Genomic DNA, 13,184 nt, shown 5'->3' with positions numbered 1-13,184 from the left:
ATGAAAGAAGGCACCAAAAACTATGAAAAGCTAGGCATGTGTTGTAAAAAGTTTTTTTAATGAGTTTTTTTAAAAGTTGAGGGTTCCTGATGCATTGAATCTACTTTGAAAATCAGACTAAATCATTTGGAATGCTTAAATTAGACCAGAAAAACAGGCAAGAATTTCAGAAGCATCGCTGTCAATAAGTACATTTTTCCTGCAATGTTGCACGATGGCTGGTTTCTGGCCACATCCTCAAACTATAAAATGTGGGAAATTGCTAACACAAAATTGCAAGAGATACTGATATTGCACTGCCTATAATTGTTAAACTGCTTGTTACAAAGATTTAAGACCATATGGCATCATTTCGCTTTTATTATAATAACCCATATTTAAACCACAAATGGAACACATTTGTTATATTGTCAGAGGATTAGCTTGACAGATAGGGAGGTCTGAATATAATTCTTGAATACTTGCCTCTGTCGTTTTTCTTTAGTTAAGGCAGTAAAACACAGCAACTTGCTCATCTTCTGGTTGTCCCTAGTAGAGTTAGTGGTACTGATTACAACCAATGTAAAAAAGGGCAAAAATACAATATGCAATTATTTAAAGCACCAATAAAGGACATACAAATACTGCCCCAGCTAATCACGACATTTTTGTGATCCCATCAAGGCTTGTAAAAAGCCCTTTCCTAATCAGATACTGGGATCCAGTAAACTGGGATCCAGTAGACCTCTGTTTAGGATGCAATGCTATACCCATCTTACCTGGGAGGAAATCACTGGTACTTACTTTGAATAGACATGCCTAGGATTTTCCTGTTAGTTATAATTGTGCTGTTGGTCAGGGTTTTAAAGGTAATGGATAGTATCTAAGTGTGTGCTCACCTTTTGGGGCGGAGTCAGGGCCGTCTTAAGCATCTTAAGCAAAGCTCCCTCCAGCCCCCCCCCCCGTTTCCCAGAGTTGTTGACCTTCTTTTAGGGAGGATGGCACTGCCGGCGGGGCTGGAGGAGGTGGGCAGCGGCTGGAGGGTGGCTCCAGCAGGGAAGAAACGGAGGCTGGACACGGCGCCTCCCAGTTCAGCTAGCCGCTTTGTGCCGTAGTGGCCATGGCAGACCGAGGCTCCGGGCATAGTGGTGCTTCGGCGCGGCATGGCGGAGGTGGTCAAGGACGGCGAGCTGATGCTAGGAGGCGTCACATCCAGGCTCCACCTCTTCCCTGGCACCCTCCAGAACTTGGCGCCCTGCGCCACTAGCCTCTATGGGTAAGACGCCCCTGGGCAGAGTGATTATGCTTCTGCAGGGACAAGCAAAGGGAGAGTCCTACTCTGCTTGCACAATGTTGGGTGTTATTCAGTATCTTTTGACAATGACTCCAAAAGAATATTAAACATGCAATATTTGTAGTTCAGTTGTCCAAGAATACAGGGATGGTATCCAGAGTCAGCAATGATTCCCAGTGTTAATTCCTATGAAGTTTAATTAGGCCCCCTGGTACCTTACTCATGCATTTTGTTTCCTTCAGTAAAAAGCTTTGGGTTTTGGTTTGTGTGTGGATTTTTTTTTAAAAAAATGAATAGCTAACATCTAATTATCTTAACTGCAGCACCAACATAAAGTAGCTAATTGTTCTTTTAGGTAAGGGGCGTTTTTATCCAGTTGTGGACATTTACAACATGTGTTCATGCCGTTTGATGCCTTAGATGTGAAGCATTTTATATGGAGCTCTAACTGACCAAAAATAAAGAAATAAAGAGGTACCGGCATATATTTACTGGGAAAAATCACGGTCCTGACACATTTTGAGAAAAGGCTATCCTTCGTAGGAATGACTAGAAAAACACCCCAGAACTGCGTATCAAACAGTCACATTAAAAATGTACAAGGACTGAAAATGGATAAAACTCTCAGTACATAAATTAATGCTGCATTGCAGCATATAATGCAAGCATTGTAATCTGCTTGATGGCAAAGCGTTCATAAAGACTTTGCAGAAGCCTGTTATTGTGCCCCTTTTTGAAAAGAACAGTTATATCCCTTTAACCCAGTGTTTCTCAACCTTTTTGGGGCCACGGCACACTTGTTCTATGAAAAAAAATCCCGCGGCACACCAACTCTGTGCCGCCCTATATTTAGTTTGGAGGGGAGACGCGTAAAGCATGCCACTGCTGCGCGGTAGCCAGGCGGACCCACCAGGCGCAGAGCCTGCGGAGCGAGCGGGGACACGTCATAAGCAGCCTGGGGGTGGCTCGCCTCAGGCCGCCCGGCCCAAAACCGGGCCTACAAGCCTGGTCCGCCGCCCGCCTGCCTACCCGCCCTCGCTCGCTCGCTCCTCCCTCCTAGCCACCCGCCGGCCTCCTTCTTCGCAAGCGGTACCTGCTGCTCAGGCGGGTGTCGCCGCCTCCGCCGCCGTGCCGCTCGGCCTCCCGTCAGAAAGGCGATGTCTCTCTCCCTCTGTTGCACCCGCCGCAGCGGTTGGGGAAGGCCGGCGAACGTGCGCACCTCCTCGGGCGGGCTCTCTGCGCCGGGCCTGCTCAGTCGCCGGTCGCCGCGCGCGCTCTTGCTCGGCTGCAGCAGCAGCCTCTCCGTCGTCGTCCTCTTCCTCCCCCCCACCCGCAATCACTCACCGGCAGGCTGTAAGCGAGCGGGGGGTGTGTGGGAGGAGGGGGAGAGGCTGACCTCTCGCGAGAACAAATCACAGCCGTCGCGGGAATTTTCAAATTCTTGAGCTCTTGCTGTTGTTTCTTTTAAATTACGGCACGCACAGACCCCAGGCGGGCAGACGATAAGGGCGATTTGCATTGTCCTTTCCGGCGGGTCAGCGACGTGACAATGCAAATCGCCCTTCTTGTCGCGGCACAGCAGCCAGTGTCTCGCGGCACAGTAGTGTGCCGCGGAACATCGGTTGAGAAACGCTGCTTTAACCCATCCTCTTTCCACTGGATCTAGCATAGTAATTAGTTTGTGGCAAATAACACAAAACAACACCCGCTTTAATGCAAAGATTCAAACATACACTGCTTTTAACACGCAATGCTTTTAGTATGTCATGCATGTACTTGTACTCATATTTTTCTAGCAAATAACCCAAACCAGCTCTAGCAGAATCTAGGGAAATTGAAGCTGACTTAGTACCCTATAATGCCTAGCATGGAAAACAGCCTTCAAAGGCAAATATCATAGCTGCATTATATTAAAAACGTGAAGTCACTTCAGACATTTTGATTAAAATGGATTGGACTGGGATGCTAACTGACATCACTCTGGGTTTCCCCCTTCTTTTGGGAAATACTTATAGCAGGCATAGGCAAACTCGGCCCTCCAGATGTTTTGGGACTACAAGATCTGTTTCAGAGAAAAGCAGTGAGTGATCGTCTTTCGGCCCCTTTGCAGTTGTGCTGGTTACCACCTTGTCCCCAGTTATGTGAGACACCTGTTAACTTTATAAAGCATTGCCCATCAAAGTCAGTGCCTTGAACTTAGTAGCTAATTGGCAGCCAGGGCAATTCTTTCCAAAGTAGAGTAGAATGTTGGGAATATCCTTCCCTAATGAGCAGCTGAGCTGCCACTCTTTTGCACCAGCTGCATCTTCCAGTCCCTCTTTGGGAGCTTCCCAACATGGAACACATTGCAGTAATCCAGAGCATGGACAACAGGTTACCAGCAAATGGAAGAGAAATGGTCATAGATGTCTCACCATTCGGAGCTGGCAGCACGGACTCCTAACCGCCTGTGCCTCTAGGGACAAAAATGGATCTATGATCACCTCCAGATTATGAACCTCCCTTTTCGGGAAGAGCTCGACCACATTTAAATCAGGCAATTGACCATTTCTGCCCTGATTCAGATGTCACAGAGACGTAGAGCTAGGTATTACCAGTGTACTGTACTGATCACACCCTAAATCTCTGAATGGCTGCTTCCAATGGCTTCAACTGACCAAGATATCGGAGGGTCTCACCCCTTATATACCTGGTTGACCACTGCATTGTGCAGGTGAGGGCCTCTTATCATTCTGCACAAAATGGGAGGTCCAATTTCACCTCCCCTTTGGAATGTTCTCCCCTTGAATATTAGATGGGTATCCTCTCTGTTGCCTTTTGGGCACCTACTGGAAAATGTTCATCATTCAACAAGCCTTTTAAGTTGAGACCTTTCCCAGCCTGCTTCTGTATGGGAATAGGATTTTTTAAAAAATACTTTTCATATGTTTTTATTTACCACTTTTTTGTAAAAGAAATAATAAGACTGCAGCCTTTGCAGCATTCCTCAAATCTGAATGTGACCCCCCCCCCACAAAAAAAATAGATAATAGTTCTTTTCCAGGCAAGCATTATCTTCTCTGAAACTAACCTGTGAGAATAAAGAAGTCAGGAGAGGCAAATTACCGGTACCAGCTCTCTGAAGCTGTTAGAAGAGGTGATGAGAAAACATTGAAGCCTAGTCCTCCCTTGCTGTAAAGGAGGGGAAATGAAGGTATCAAAAGGAAAGTGCTGGGAAAAACATAAGGCGGTACATGCTGCACAGATGAACAGCATTGTAGCAGAGGAGGTGGCTGTGGATTTGCTGCACATTGCTTACTGATACCTATTACATGCATTGTTATGCACACATTAGAGGTATATATACCCCAGGTTTCCTAAAGGAACCAGCACATGAACAGATGCATGCAACCATGTTTATAACTGCATTTTTAAAAAACCATATGTGCCAGGGGTTGTTGTAGCTACTCTTGAGTAACGACCCTCCACATCTGCTTGTCTTTCAGATGTTTTTATTTGTGCATATTATTTACAGTGCAAAGTGTCCATAAATCATGTCTGCCTCAGTCTGAGTCAGAATCTCACAATGGCTGCTTTCTGTTTTGCGCCCAACATAACAGCCTGGGAACCCGGAAGTGCCTCTCATTGCTCCTACGGGGAGCCGTTCGTCTCAATTCTGGCATTGGGGGCATAGCTGCCAAGTTATCCCTTTTTTAAGGGATTTTCCCTTATGCTGAATAGGCTTCCTCGCGAGAAAAGGGAAAACTTGGCAGCTATGATTGGGGGGAATGGCCTCCCTTCTGACTGTTTGCCAGTCCCTTCTTCCACCGCTCTCTCTCCCTCCCCTTGGAGCAGGGGCTGTCTGAGGCTGCTAGAGCCTCGGGTCTCACTTTCTGTTTCCTGGCTCTTGTAATCTGATCCTGTGCTTGACTTACTGCTCTGCTACTGATAGGGGGGGGGCTGTTCCTTATAAGCCTTCCCCCTTACAGTATGTATTATTACTTAAATGTAGAGCCTCGTGGTGGTACTGTGTTTCATAGAATCGTAGAATTGTAGAGTTGGAAGGGACCTTGCGGGTCATCTAGTCCAACCCCCTGCAATGCAGGTTCCTGCCACATACTGCACGTGTATAATGTACACATTTTTGTGTATAATTATGCGTATCATCTGGTTAGGCAAAGCCTGATCCGGGTTCAAAGCACCAAATTCCATGTTTCAAACGGATTCCTCCTCCGTATTTTAGTACTGTTAGAATGGGTGTGGATTAAGATGATGTGGTAATGTTTCACAGCTAGATAAGTAGCAGCGGGAAAGAAAGAGAGCAATAATTTAAGGTAAGCAGTCAAAGCCGCAGGTCCATGTGGGCAACACACTCTGTTGAGTCCCAACAAGGCATGAGGCATTATCAGCCATCGTGGGCAAAGAAAAATGAGCAGCCAGGTCAGAGAATCTAGAGCTGGCAGGTGGGGGAATCAGTATTTGCCTAAGATGTTTTCTATCAGCCTCACTTTTTAGGGGACTCTTCCGTAGAAGGTCAACGTTCGATTACTTTTACATTCCGCAAAGTTTTCTTAGACTTCGGACCAAATGATACAGGACATTAAATGCATCTTTACATCTAATATGCAGGGTTTTTTTTGAAAATTCAGATTGCATCAGCTAAGGCGTGTCTTAGAATTAATAGGATCGGAACAAAAGGGAAGGGGCAATTTAACCATTTTTCATCTAGTAAAGTTTAGAGGGAAAATCCCATTTCTGTTTACCTATTTGGTGAGGAGGGGGGATCCCACACTGATGTCAAAAGCCTGCAGTTCCACTGGACTAGAAGTAAACCCCCACTGAGCTAAATCAGAGTTACTTCTGAGCAGGCAGGCATTGCAGTTATTTTAGTGCAGGTACATGGGATAAATGCCCGTGGTAAATTATTGTGCTTTTTGTTGATGAACTGTGGCTGCACTTCCATTCAGGAATGAGTTCTGTCACACAAAATCCATGTGATGAACTACCTGGGATTTTTCTAGACTTGCTCCTCTGATTTAATAAGTGAAGCAGAAGCAGGAAAACTCTTTTTTAAAAAAAATGTAGATCACTGCCAATCCTGTTTAAGACTGACATGTGCTATTTAAAATGAAAGCAAGTTCCCCTCTGTAATATCTCGCTGACTTCCAGAATGTTGCATGAGGCCTATTGCTCTAAATCACAACAGTGGTTTTTCTGAGGGACTTTTTGCTGCTAGTGGGTAAAACAATAAGACCACAGCATTTAAGTCTTTAGCTCAGTGGTTCCTAATCTTTATGTGTCTGGTTACCTCTTTTTAACCTCAGTTTTTTTTGTTTTTGTTTTTTGAAAATTGGTGTAATTTTAGGCTCTGTTAATTGAGAAACTACACAATGACCCCCCCAAAAAACCCCAACAGCCCCCTATTATGACCTCAGTAATGCTTTTGAATGAATGCACTTTTTATTTGTCACAACAGCAAACACATACATTAACCAAGGCAAATGGATGGATAATAATGCTATCCATGGCATACCCTCCAACGTTTCTCCATTGAAAACAAAGAAGTCCTATTACAAAAAATTAACAACATTAATTTTATTATTTACACCCTCCACATCTGACTGGGTTGCCCCAACCACTCTAGGTTCCCGCCAGTATATATGAAAATGTAATAAAACATTAAACTTTTTTTGAAAAAACCCTTCCCTATCCAGGGCTGCCTTCAGCAGCAACAAAATCTCACTGGAACACAAGGAGGTTTGGAAGGAGGTGATGGGGAAGGTGGAGGGGAGTCTGCGCCACTTGATTGGCAGACCCCAAAGGGAAAGAAAATCATTCACTGCAGCAAACTTTTCTGTGATACTTCCCTCCCTTCCCTCTTCCCCCCACATCTGCATACGTATTTAGCTAAAAGAGGAAGCCTTTTTAAGAGTGATGGGAGCTACTGCCACCATCACCACTTCCAAGCTGTGATGCATGGTCTCTTTGTGTGTGAAGACCCCTTGAGATATGTTCATGGCACCTCTGGGTTCCCTACTGTAGTTCACTATCTGATCTGGGATACTGGCATTTTGGGACTGTAGTCCAAACTTCTAGGAATACTGCTTCCCCCCCATCCCTTTCCTTTTGGTTTATCTATGTACTGGCAAAAGTTTTAGTATTAAAACTAGTGTCAAGTGTTCCTGCTTCCGCTCCAAAAATAATAATAAAAAGACAGCTGTGAAGATGGCATGTCACCGGTATAAAAGAATAGGAATTGTCTGCCACACAGTCTTACGTAACTGGAGTGGCAGTCTTATGCATCCTTAATAGGATGAAGATTTAGCTGAGATCTCCAGAACTTTGCATCTCCACGAACAGGTTTAGGATCTTGCCTTGGAAAACAGTCAGTCACTGATATTTAAGATTCCGTTTAGAACATTTTCACCTGAAGCATTAAGAAATACTTTTTAATAATCTTGAAGAGATGAGAATGATTTTTTTATTATTATTTTAAAAAAAACCTTCACATTAGACTGTTCACTTTTATTTCAGTCGCCATAGAAACTGTTCAGCTGTTAAGTTATTTTTGCCTTTGGAGTCTTTATATATTTCAGAATTTGGACATGTGTTCAGAGAAAGAAAGTCTGTGAAATCCCAATTAACTGATGTTGCCATATGTACAGCTGGCAGGATATGGAGATGGTTTGGACTAACAAAACTTCTCAAAAGGAAGAAATGTTTCCTTCCTTCCACCACCCCCCCCCCAACTCCACCCCATGCAGTGAAGCAAGGAAACTTCTTTTCCCCAGTCTAATTTCTGGTTGGAGAATGATATAATGATCTGTGATCTGGTTTGAAAATTCCTTTTCAGCTAGATTTGAGAGTATTACTTTGGGCCATCTGTCATGGATGCTTTAGCTGAGATTCCTGCATTGTAAGAGGTTGGGCAAGATCAGTGTTTCCCAAACTCCAGCTGTTTTTGGACTACAACTCCCACCATCCCCACGTGGCAGCACCAGTGGTCCAGGATGATGGGAATTACAGTTCAAAAATGGCTAGAGATCCAAGATTGGGAAACACTGGACTATAGATAATCCTTGGGGTCCCTTTCCAACTCTACAATTCTATGGTCTTTCTGAGTTTCTCATTTCTCCCAATATTAAATTTAGTCCTTCTCCACATTTACACATCCATTTGTGATGTTTTTTTTAAAGTCCTCATGAAAATTTGCCAGCATTTGCATGAACATTTCTCCCGAAACACACTTTTATTGGTATTCCATTTTACCTAATATATGCTTTTTGCAGAGCAATTTCCCTTACAATACATCTTGGTTAATTATTTCCATGAATACAGTACACCGTATACGCACATTACCCGGATGGAGAACTGCACTGGAAAATTCAGAGAAGTGAAAATTTCGGAAGATGACTGTGTTTCAGTTCAAGCACTGTTTGGGAAATTGAATCAATTTTTTCCTCAATCCCTACTTTGCCTCCCAGTTGGGGCAAAAAAAAAAAAAAAGCTCCATTCCCAACCAAAAAGGCATTACATCTGATACCAAATTTGTTTCATTTTTGTTTTTTGAGTTGAGAGATTAATTTATTCAAGAAAAATGCAAAGCATTGTATGTATGTCTACAGTGTAGTTCCCCCAACTTTCACAACACTTTTCTACTAATAGAACCGCAACAAGTGAAGCCGTCACTTTGTCTTTACAACAAGAAGAAAATAGCACGTTCACTGTTCTAGTATTATTTAACTGGAATGTGATTAAACAGTGCTCTTTTTTCTCTCCACTTGCCAACCTTGGCAAGAATGTCACTAATATAGACGAATGAGGCCCTTCTGGCTAAGCTGCAACCTGAAGAAGCTTGCTTAGCAGGAAGCAGACAGAGGGACCGTAATGGTGCCCTTTCTGGGGAACCATCTCCCCTCTGAACTAAGGAATCAATGCTGTTTTGGAGCTTGCTGAAAGCTTATTTCTAAAATGCTTTGCTGGCTGTTGTTTTTGTTAACTCTGCTGTTGACCTAACAGCAGCCGTTTTACTCTGAATTTTGTAATAGTGTGGCTCTTTTCTCCCCACCCCCTTTTTGTACAACAAGTTGGTTTTGTGTGCAAGAGGCAAAATACATAAATATTTTAATAAATATTTCATTCTCCCATGAAATGTTGCAGCTGCTCTGGATGGATACTCATTTTGTACAGGACAAGATTACTTCAGAGCTACCGAATCGAGACAAGCTAACCCAGGTTTACATCCATGCCCAGGCTATGTAAGGCCGAGGGCTGCATTTTCTAGCAGGCAACTTTCCAGTGGCCTCATGCCAGAGGTGGGTGAAACAATGGATATGACGCTTATCTTTGTAGAGTGAGCTACAGCCCAGCCACACAAAGGTTGGAGGTTTCTACACATACAGCTCTCTACCTAACCAAACAAGAACATAATTACGGTTCAAAGACTCCTTCCAACCAGGCAAACGGACTGGAGGGGTGTGTGTAGCAAGGTGTCAGTGAGCCAGCCAATAATAAATCACACAAGGCCTGCTCAGGGGTACCAGGCCTAATGAGCACAGCAACTCAGCTCTATAGGTCTTGCCCCAATGAAGCAATTGCAAAGGCTGAAGGTCCCTGCCTTCCCACAGCCACCTAAGTCTGCTCCCCCACTCCTCCAGGTCCTTCTCAAGTAATCTGAGACTCTGTCAAGGTGCCTATCGCTGCTCCGCTCTCTTCATACCTCTTCTGGTCCTGGGAGACAAGTGGGGAGGGGAGCTTGTTGCAGCAGGAGGGGGAGACCCTCTGGCTTGTTCACCAGCCTGGTTTATCTCTGCCTCTTGACCCCATTCCTCTCAAGCCTCTGATTCTGGACTGCTCTCTGTCACAGACTCTTCCTGCTCTCTAAACCCTGTTACCCCTTCAGTTTCTGACACCTCCTTGTCCCAGTCTTCTTCCTCTGACCACTCATCATCATCCCAGGCCCCAGGCTTTGAACCTTTGTCCCACATTGGTTCTCCAGCTGGTGCCTCCCACCATTCTTCTGTGTCCAGCCAGCCCACAACATTGGCCAGCAAAGACCATGGGGGGGGAGGTTTGGCCTGGGGAGAACCACAAGGGCCAGGTTCAAAGGCTTGGAGCTGCATTTAACCTCTGGATTTGAGATTCCCCCACCGCTGTCATAGGCGAAAACATACAGCATTTGCACTGGGCAGTTTTTGTACTATGCAAAACACTAAGATAATTGGCATAAATAAGGGGAGGAAACCTTACTAGATTAAGCTGTTCTTTGAATCTGCCCCCCATTTTTAGGAACAAGAGGTGCGTGACACCATCCCAGGTATAAAGATGCCTCTGCTGAAGCAGAAAACAATCCCATTTCTTGCTATTTCATATTGATAGTCTGGCAAGAGAAGACTCACGTATAACATCTTTATAGAAAGGGACTTTGCTGCTTCCAGGCTACCACATAAAAGAGCATCTAATTTCTCTTTACACATCAGCTTGCTGCTAACTAAAAACCAGCAACGTGTTTAGTCTGTGGGTAGTAAAAATCCATAGGGTTCTTTAACAGTACCTCTTCAAGGAAAGCCAGTTAAATAATGTTAAGTCATGGAGAACGGCAGCATAAGAAAATAGCTTGGTTTTTTTTTTTTTAAAGGGAGAAGTGAATGCTTCAGCGGGGTGTGCGGTACAGCCCAAGATAATGGCTTTGATTTAACATTCTTCTCTCGCCAGGGATAAATCTGATAGGGAAAAAGTCCATAGCTCTGCACTGGGAGCCAGAATGCTTAGGATTATTTACAGTGTGGACCTTAAGTATGTCTACGCAGAAGTAGGTCTTATTGACTCAATGGGATTTACTTCCAAAGAGATGGATCACAGCCCAAGAGTGGAATCCAACGTCGCTCTAAGTCTCTCATTCTGTCAGCGCAATAATTTTTCTTTGCACTTCCAGCTAAACCTGTTCTGATGGGTTCCCCCACAATCTGGAGCAGATTTGGCAAGGGAGCAAGGCACTCACAGGGAAGTAGGAAGGAAAGTCCCATTGCACAAGTGGTTCTGTATCTCCCCAAACCATCCTTTTTGGTGCTATTTCCAACATTCCAGAAAAGAAGAAAATGCTTCTCATTTATTTATCAGGCAAAAAACACAGTACACACTGTAAATACTTTTTTCAGAGTGGAACTCATTAAGCTGTAGGCAATAGATTTTAGCAAATAATGTATTAAGACAGAAAATGGATGGCTTGTGAGTAGGGTGTACTTGCATTCATTTTAGTCTTTGATTTGTAAGATGCCACTTAGTTCTGCTGACCTAAGCGTTATAAGCAGGGCACTCTACCAAAGAAAACTGGTTAACAGTTAATTTATTAGTACTGCGAAGGTACATGTGAGGCATGCAATGGAAATACAGTGCAATTGTTATTTACACAGAGAGCAGTCGGATCATTGATGTCTTTTTCTCAAGCTCTTGCTTTGTACCAGGGATGGGAAACAGTTTACTCCCTGCCTGAATCTTATTCATTTATTGCATGTGTACCCAACCTATTCTCCAAGGAGCTCAGCATATCAGTAACAGCTGGCAGTGGGTGGGCGGGCAGAATTCCCCCCCCTCCTGTGTGATATCAAGATGGTATACATGGGCATGGTTTGGAGAAAACGAACTCAAGGGCCTATTGAGACCTATGCCAGGCCTATGGGATAGACGTTCCTCACCCCTGCTGCAAGAATATGTCCAAACCAGCTACTTTTCCAGTACTTAACAAGATTGACAAGTGGAGCATATATTTACATGCATATTTATTTCAAAGCAAGCCCCACTGTGTTCAGTTGGACTTTTTTTTAAAAAAAGTAAAGGACCCCTGACAAAAAAGAAGTGGGAGTTCCTGGGTGTGGGAAACCATAAGTATTATAGGTGATCCAAGTTGACACAAAGCTCGTATTTCCTAGTCAGCATACAAGAAGTATCAAATGACATTAGCTGAATGAAGACCGTTATGTAGACAAGGATTGTTGTTGTTGTTTTAGGTGGACAGACATGCAGGGTGGGGGTGGGGAGCTGCTGCCTCTTTAAGAAACAGCAGTGGCTCAGCTATGCCTGTAGCAAAGAGCTCCCTCACAGCTGTCAGTGATTAAATAGAGAATTCTAGCAGAGTAGAATTGCAGCGATATGGCTGAGCCAGCAGCTTGCTTGAGTGCTGACTGCTGAAGAAGGGAGACAGCATATAAATTGAAAAAAGGGAAGAGAAAGGGTGAAACCAACGTCTAGCTCTGGGAACGAAAGAGGCTACTCTAGGATCTGTGACCCTGAGAGAATGTGTCCTTCCTGGAAAGAACCAGATGCACACTTTATACGGGGGGTGGGGAGAGACCCAAATAACACAATAGCCCATTCAGATTTACAAGATGGAAAGTGTTGTTCTTTAGCAGGTCTGTAGCCAGACACACGCACACACTGATATTGATTCATCTGTGAATTTCTTTTGGCTCGCTTTCCCCGAGCACAATGTGGTCCACCTTCACCCCGTTTTCAGTTTTGTCCCGTAGTTAGCAGGTGGATGTAAGGGGATGTAAGCAATTTCTGTCCCATCCCATGTTCCTCACAGTCACAGTCAGATTTGTTTCTTTTCCACCACCGTTTGATTTCTGCTTCTACTGATGCTATTCATCTCTCTAGCTGTGATGGCCTGAAACTCAGGCAATTAATTATAGTATTAATTTCATTCCTTTTCCGAGGAAGGGAAACGTCAAAAACAGTGCAGAAAATAACTTCATTATTTATTTATATAACATTTCACGACTTTAAAAATAAATTTAATTGATATCAAATATGACTCGTATCCACTTGTGTGATCTCTGTTCCTGACTAACGATGGATGCATGAATTATGGCAACTTCCTCTCCCCATTTCCATTTTTCCAATGGGATTCTCTGACATGTCTGGTGGCTAGGGA

The 13,184-nt window shown here is 44.0% G+C and overlaps 1 protein-coding gene across 1 annotated transcript in view; it reads left to right on the top strand.

The window, feature by feature from the left end:
* Positions 1–13,184, top strand: part of DLGAP2 (DLG associated protein 2) — a 365,730-nt gene that overhangs the window by 222,430 nt on the left and 130,116 nt on the right. The window lies entirely within an intron of this gene.

The sequence above is a fragment of the Zootoca vivipara genome, chromosome 3, assembly GCF_965207765.1.
Source record: "Zootoca vivipara chromosome 3, rZooViv2.hap1.1, whole genome shotgun sequence".
In the NCBI taxonomy this organism is placed as follows: Eukaryota; Metazoa; Chordata; class Lepidosauria; order Squamata; family Lacertidae; genus Zootoca; species Zootoca vivipara.
Note: the sequence above shows the minus strand (reverse complement) of the source record. Positions and strands in the feature narration are given on the sequence as shown.